Source organism: Oculina patagonica, chromosome 7 (assembly GCF_052425735.1).
Source record: "Oculina patagonica isolate OP01 chromosome 7, crgOcupat, whole genome shotgun sequence".
In the NCBI taxonomy this organism is placed as follows: domain Eukaryota; kingdom Metazoa; phylum Cnidaria; class Anthozoa; order Scleractinia; family Oculinidae; genus Oculina; species Oculina patagonica.
This window is the reverse complement of record NC_135764.1, coordinates 10,805,232-10,813,193: the sequence shown is the minus strand read 5'-3', so window position 1 is coordinate 10,813,193 and position 7,962 is coordinate 10,805,232. Positions and strand designations below refer to the sequence as shown.

Sequence of the window (7,962 nt, the reverse complement as noted above, 5' to 3'; positions counted from 1 at the left end):
TGTATCTCACTATCATGATTACTGTTCTTCACAGTGTGGGCACTGGGAATTAAATGTTTGGGTAGGTAAAGCCTGCTGTTGAGCCAAGTGGCTCATCAGGCTGGAGCGTAACCAGGTTTCTGCAGCATTATTAAGCGGCTAGGAGTATTTCTACTCCCCCTGGATGGGATGCTAGTCCATCGCAGGGTTATCCCCCCCCCTCCCCCAGCAGTAAATAAGCCGGTACCCATTTATACACCTGGGTGAAGAGAAGAACTATGAGAGTAAAGTGTGTTGCCTAAGAACGCAACGTAGTGCCCGGGCCAGGTCTCGAACCCGGACCGCTCGATCCGGAGTCCAGCACAATAACCATTAGGTCACCAAACCTCCCACAAATGTTTGGGTAGCCGGATGATTTTTATATTGTGTTGTCAGAGATCCCTTAAGAAATACGTACATGGATGAGCCTTATCTGGCTCTATTTCATTAACTTTAAAAGAGTACATAAGTATTAGTTGTACATGCAATGAAGAAATAATATATTCTGATTGTTCATTTATCTCTCTCTCTCTGTGTCTGCAACTCTCTGTGGAAATTCTGCTACTCGTGTTAACCCTGAAAAAGGGAAAATAACAGATACCATTTTGTTGATGATCATTGACATCAAATGAATATTTATAATTTTAATTGAATTTATTCAGAACATTATACAGATACATAAAAAAGAGAGTTATTTTTCCAATTTTTGCATGGGCCAGGGAATGTGTTGGGGGATACATGTATGTTTAGAACCAAAAAGTCCTTTCAGAGTGAGTGTGTCAGCAATAGACTACGAGCAGTCCCTATTTTTTCGCAGAGTCCGTCGAGCTTGAAGCAAATTTTTTTTCGAAGAGTTTGTCGAGCTTATAGCGAAAAAAATTACGCGTGGGGGGAGGAGGCGGGGCAAGGCGAGAAGCTCGACGAACTCTTCGAAAAAAAATTTCGCTTCAAGCTCGACGGACTCTGCGAAAAAATAGGGACTGCTCGTAGTCTATGTCAGCAAAACCTTTTTTTACCTACTGAAGACACTAATAGTGCTATCAAAAAGACCCGGCACATGGCGAGGCTTTGATGAATGTTTTGGGGTGTGAAACACCGGCTTAATTCAAGAGTTCCCTACAAAATGATGTGTCTTTTGAGACTCTTATAATTATTTATCTCTGACAGGTGCTGTTGAAAGTACTGTGATTAAGTCCAGGAAAGCTTACATATTCTCCCTAAAACTTTTATCAGGGATGTAGCTAAGAAAACACTTAGCCGGTTCATCAACAAGCACAGCTGGCTTTTCTGGCCTAAACAGCTCTAAAATTTTACTAAGTCTTTGTGTTCACGTAAAATTTCAGCTGAGTTTAAGTTCTATTTCTACATTTGCCTGGTACCACAACAAGACAATTTATGTTAAGTTAGGGCTTGAGCTTATTAGCTATTAAGGTTTAATTAAGGTATTAACAAAAGGAATTCTAACACAACAGGTCAATTTGCACTTCTCCCACAAAATCATTACAAGTATTCCGGTATTTTGTCGGGTCAGGTAGCAGATCTTGTTGGTTCTTTGCCCTCATACCCCTCCTCCACGGTGGGGGAGGGGTGCATTGTATGAACAACGAAAACATTTTACTTGAACAATAAAAACATTTTATGTACATGTGCTGTTACATATAAATTGTGTATATTAAGGTGGCTCGATCGGATTTTTGAGTGACGATACCTTGCAACTTTGTGCAACTTGTACGCCACCGCAAACAATCCGACTGAAAATCGATCAATACAGTTGTACTAAAGAAAGTTGAAAGTTTCGAATGAGATAAGGTTCATCGAAATCGGAGTAACCATAGCAACATAATGACGTCACCACCCATTTTACACGAGACCGATTATCTTGTAATAGACGGATAATTTTGAAAAAAGGCTTCTAGATCTTGAACTTGACATAGTTTTCTCACGGTCTGCGAAATTTAAAGAATTTCTATGAGAGCGTTTTCGAGAAAAGTTTGGATGAAGTTTTCAGGTGCTAAGATACAACAAAAACAAAGCAGCCTTAAAACATTATTGAGAAAACGTTCACAAGGCCTGATCAAGTAACATTTTGGCCTTAAGTGAATCTTGTACTTTCTAATTACCTTGGGAGAAAATCTCAGAGAAATCGTTTCATTTGATTTCTTGAAATATCGGCTTGAATATGAACTGGTATAAAATGTTATTTCGCTCTTTAATCGAAAAAGGGCCTTCGCTTACTAAAATGATCGCAAAATAAAAAGCGCTCGATATAATTTTTTTAAACTTGGCAGTCAAAAAGAAGAATACCGTATTTACTCGAATAAGCGCCGTCCCCAAATAAGCGCCGCCCTCGAATAAGCGCCGCATTTGGGCTAAAAAAGTTAATAAGCGCCGCCCCCGAATAAGCGCCGCAGTCCCGATGCGGCGCTTATTTGATGAATTCCGTTTACCTTAAAAAAACACTACAAGTCCTACAAAGCAACTCTAAAACATACTTTGACATGTCTTTCCAGCCAAAGCGATGTTTTGCAGTTCAAAGTGATTGTTTTACCGCTCACCAATTAGTTTTTCTATCCACCATTCTTACAATACGTAGTTCTAAAATTGCTGTGAAGGCCGCGAACTTTGCCAGGGCACTTAGCGTCCCTTCTCTCTTCAGCAAGAGACGAATACTGACAACCAAAAGATGCTATTTTCAATAACTGTAAAATATAAGATTCTTTTTGGCAGCCAAATTTTAAATAAGCGCCGCCCTCAAATAAGCGCCGCCCTCGAATAAGCGCCGCACTTGAGGCGCGAAAATTTAAATAAGCGCCGCGGCGCTTATTCGAGTAAATACGGTAAGTATGTAATGTAATGTCCGATTTTCAAAATAATTGAGACATTCTAAGACAGTAAATTTAAAGCCTTAACTTAGGTAAACATTGCGCTGTTTTCACCCTACATCAGATCGCTGCCTCATTATAAGTCTCTATTGTGTCGAGCCCCGTGCATTTGTAAATTTCAGCACATCTTGAATATGTATAACAGCCGCTTTTTTTTCCGAAAACTATATAGAAACAAGCTAATTTAACAAACCAAAATACAATAACAAGGAGGAAAAGGCTAGTAAAGCACTTGTATTATATTCAGTGTCCTAACAGTTTCAAGGCCAAGGCAGAATTGTCACAAAAATATCCAAAAATAAATAATTAGTGATTCATGATCTACTGGAATTTACAAATGCACGCAGCTTTAGACAATGGAGACAGATAATGAGGCAGCGATCCGATGTAGGGTGAAAAACAGCGCAATGTTTACCTGAATTAAGGCTTCAAATTGACTGCCTTAAAACGTTTCAATTATTTTGAAAATCAGACATTTCATTACATACTTATTCTTCTGTTTGACTGCCAAGTTTAAAACAATTCTATCGAGCGCTTTTTATTTTGCGATCATTTTAGTAAGCGAAGGCCCTTTTTCGATTAAAGAGCGAAATAACATTTCAAACCAGTTCATATTCAAGCCGATGTTTCAAGAAATGAAATAAAACGATTTCTCTGAGATTTTCTTCCAAGGTAATTAGATAGTTCAAGATTCACTTAAGGCCAAAATGTTACTTGATCGGGCCTTGTGTACGTTTTCTCAATAATGTTTAAAGGCTGCTTTGTTTTTGTTGTATTTTAGCACCTGAAAACTTCATCCAAAATTTTCTCGAAAACGCTCTCATAGAAATTCTTCAAATTTCGCAGACCGTGAGAAAACTATGTCAAGTTCAAGATCTAGAAGCCTTTTTTCAAAATTATCCGTCTATTACAAAATAATCGGTCTCGTGTAAAATGGGTGGTGACGTCATTATGTTGCTATGGTTACTCCGATTTCGATGAACCTTATCTCAATCGAAACTTTCAACTTTCTTTAGTACAGCTGTACTGATCGATTTTCAGTCGGATTGTTTACGGTGGCGTACAAGTTGCTCAAATTTGAAAGGTATCGTCACTCAAAAATCCGATCGAGCCACCTTAAATTCCTCAATTGAACGAGGATTTTAGGGAAATATACAATGTAAACTTACCAAGGGGTTAAAACGCATACCATTTTTCACACCCAAAAGTTTTACACTTGAAAAACAAGTTTCATGCACTAATGTGTCATGGAGCTTCTTTAATATCTAGCTAAAGAAAGGTATAAGCTGACACTTATGTAATGATTACCTGCATCACCAATTTCACTAACTGCACCCCTTGACTGTTTTCCCTGCACTGAAAACAAAATTTATACATATCAAAAACCTGTAAAATTCTTAACTTGCATCCTGGCAAAAAGTATGGAAATCCTAACAGCAAGTTTTAGAAAGACAACAGATTTACCAAAATAAATGATAACTTCAAACTGCATCTTACACCCTCCATAAATACTTCTCACTGAAATTGACCTCAAAAAACTTGTTGTACATGTAAATAAATAATACATGTATGTATTATTTACTTTTAATTATATAATCCTCGAGTCATCGCAGACAGGCCCATTTTGAACTTATTTTTTTCACGATCAAAAACTAATCCTACTTCTCTTGTAGAAAGAAAATTGGCAAAAATATTTGATTTAGTCACTGCTTTAAGTTGGAAAACTTTGAAAGGCTTAAAGAATTGTACGAGTCATGTGCAACCTTCCAGAAAGCAATGCTCATAGCCACAGGGCTAAAAAAGTACCCTCTGATTATCTGGGGCAAGTAGATTTTTCTGTCAAGCAATTAATTTTTCGTGCCTGTTTGCGTAATTTAGGTTAAAAGGTCCAGGCAAGTCGTCTACATGTAAATTATACAGTCACAAGTTTACTAAGAAACATAATCATGCACAGTCCTAGGCAAGCAAAATTTGAGAGCTGCTTGTTAACCACAGGGCAATCTGGAATTTATTTTTTTCCAAGCCCTTATCCTACATTATAACTTCAGGATCAGCTTGGTTGTTATAACTTAAGAAAATTTCATGATCTTTCGCATAACATTTTAGAATCTGTGCTATATTCTTTTATGTACCATATTTATTCGATTAAACGCCACGGTGTTTATTTAATTTTTCGTGATTCGAGTGCGGCGTTTATTAGAGGAAAGCGTTTATACGAGGGCGGCGTTCATTTAAAATTCAATTTATTTCTTGTAAACAATAGTATGGTAACTGAACATTTAAATTTAAAAAAAAAAACAGAAACATGTTTTAGTGCATGCCTGAAAAGTCAATTTCAATACCTTAAAACCTTGTTACAATCAAGAAAAATATTTTTTTTGGCCTGCTCAAGCTTGATTATTACTGCATTTGCTTTCCGAGTCTGTTATTCGAATGAATGCTGCATCATCATGATGCAGCGTTTATTTGAGGGCGACGTTTATTAATATTTCTGTTCTAATATGTAGCGCTCATTCGAGGGAGGCATTTAATCGATTAAATACGGTAAGTTATAAAAATATGAAAAAACTAATCAATTTATTCTGAGAAAGGCTGTAAAATCAGATAAGAAATACAAAACTTTCACAGAACGTTTTCACTCATAACATTCATATGATAAAAATATAAAAACTAAAATAAGGAAGACTACGCAAAGTTCTCAGTGAAAAATAACAGAGGTCATGGAGAAACTATATTTCGCTAAGACTCTCAGCTAGCAATGTCCCCTATACAGTATGGGGCCCAGTTCTCGGCCACTTTGTGTTCAACGCGTTTTTTCACGCCTCAGTTGAATTAAAACAAAAAGTTATTTACATCCAGCGATAGATTTACATTTGCGATAGACTGATTCTTGTGCTCTAAGTATCGTTGGTTTGATCCTTCAACACGCTATAGAAAGCTCACACGTCGAGTTTACGCGGAGGTAGGTTAATTTGTTTTCCCGAAATCTTGTTTGTTTACGGCTCCTTGAAATTCTTGGATGCAGTTAAATTCGTATTTTATCCGAAAGTCCCAACCAAAAGAGCTAATTTTTTTGCATGTGAAACGTAAAATAATTCAGCTTTCTGCTTAAGTTAACTTTTCGCTGATTCTTTGTATTTTGTTGGTCTTAATTTACTTCGGAATTTTTCCGTGCGACTTTTGCGTATTTGCCAGTTCTCGGCCACCCTGCTCGCTATCACAGCTTAGCGCTTGGTTTTTAATATAATTTCATCTACTGCAGCCAGAATAAAAGAAAGAAATGTTTTAAAAATAAAGTTCAATTAAATCTCTAAGTTTTGAGCTAACTCTTGTCTTGTTTATTATTTCTACAACACCTAACTCTTTCAAGACCCTTCCACTGCAAAGTAAACCATCTAAATGCATTGGTCACACAACACAATTCTGCGGTTTTGCAAGAACCTGCAAAAAGCCTCATAAAAATAATTTGCGATCGATATAACATAAATAAGTTTACAGAGTGATTTTATGACTGTGAAAATTAATTGAGCCTTTTTATACGGAAATTACGCATAAGCTTTTTGGTGGCCGAGAACTGGGCCGCGTGGCCGAGAACTGGGCCCACAAAAGGAGATTTTATTTTTATTATTGTTCGGGATAATTAATTATTAACCGGTCGATAGCTTTACACCAAAAAGCTGAATAATGTAGAAAGCTCTGGGAGAAATTTCAAGTTTCTTTGGTTATTCTGAGAAAAGAAATACTAGTTTACGTCTATAGTGGCCGAGAACTGGGCCCCATACTGTATTGCATCTGACTCGACCACATTCTTACAAATTTTCATGTAAATTTTGTTCTCTACTTGTTCTGTACTCTTTCCAACGTTTAAAAGTGGTGTGTTCTTCCTACTTCGGTGATTTAACTACAGAATAAACAAATTAACGCGGATAGGAAAAACCAGAAGTAAGGTATGCTTTGAATACAACTCGTGTTTAAGACAAAACGAATTTCAGTTCATTAAGTCTATGTCCTTGTTTGACATACCGGTACACGACTGAGAGCTAGAACCCAGCTTCGTTTAAAAATGATGTACAGTGTATTAGGTTGAATGCTGGTTAATCTAAATACCAAAGACTTTTCTAATCTGTTAAAAAATGAACATCAATAGCTCACCTTGTTTTCGTAAAGGAATGTTGTCTTTGACCGTCTTTGCTTCAAACTCACCAAGAAGCTTGGAAGATTTTCCATTTCGATCGGCCACAATCTTTACTCCTCTACTAACTATGGTTGTCATCGCGGGTGAAACGAGGAATATATCCAGAAATAATGTATCTGTAATAAACTGTCTTTAAAACTGAGTTCTTCGTGTGCTTTTCAATCGAGGAGTCTTCATGCTTAGTAGTGAACTCATGCGTACGCTTGGTAAATCGGCATGCTGTGAGATTGTTTCCTGACTTTTCACACAGCGGACTTCCTCAAGTTAGTCTCCCCTTCATGTAATTCTAACATTGTCAACAAGAGCTAAGAATGATTTTTTTTCCTCGCGTTTAAAACTTCCTACTATATAAAGCTTAGCTGAGTAGAAATCGTTTTTAAAAAACTTTTTTGCTAAGGCCTTGATAGTAATGATTTTTCCCGCCAAAAGACGCGGGTTGCCATCGGAGCCTAGCTCGTTCCCAGGCCTAATCCGTGCGTACGGACGTACGTACGCGACAACCAAAATTTCTCGGTTCGATAGGATACCATTTGCCCTGTCTGTTCCCTTGTACCCGCATGTTACCAATGGAGCTACGCTACGCGCCTTCGGCGCCTGGAGCTCCGCTATAAAGGATATCGATAGTGCTGTACGCCCGGCGTATCCAATCGAACGTTTGGTAATCGAACCCAATCGAACGATTGGGTCCGGTAATCGAACATAATTGAACTCACATTAAAATTTGGTCAATCGAACAAAATCGAACGTTCGATTACCGAACAGTCGACAATCGTACTCAATTGAACGTTCTATTACCGAACTCCTGTTTGTTTACATTATGGACATTTTGTACAGTGCACCGTCCCCCTGATTAGTCCTGCGTGATTT

At 37.6% G+C, this 7,962-nt stretch overlaps 1 long non-coding RNA gene across 1 annotated transcript; it reads right to left on the bottom strand.

Annotated features, from left to right (window-relative positions):
- Nucleotides 1–476: 476 nt before the first annotated feature.
- LOC144660755 (uncharacterized) lies at nt 477–7,495 on the bottom strand. The gene is made up of 3 exons (XR_013572140.1): nt 7,053–7,495; nt 4,209–4,256; nt 477–594 (listed from the first exon to the last, which is right to left on the bottom strand). It is a non-coding gene; the product is annotated as an uncharacterized LOC144660755 (long non-coding RNA).
- Between the last annotated feature and the right edge of the window lie 467 nt (nt 7,496–7,962).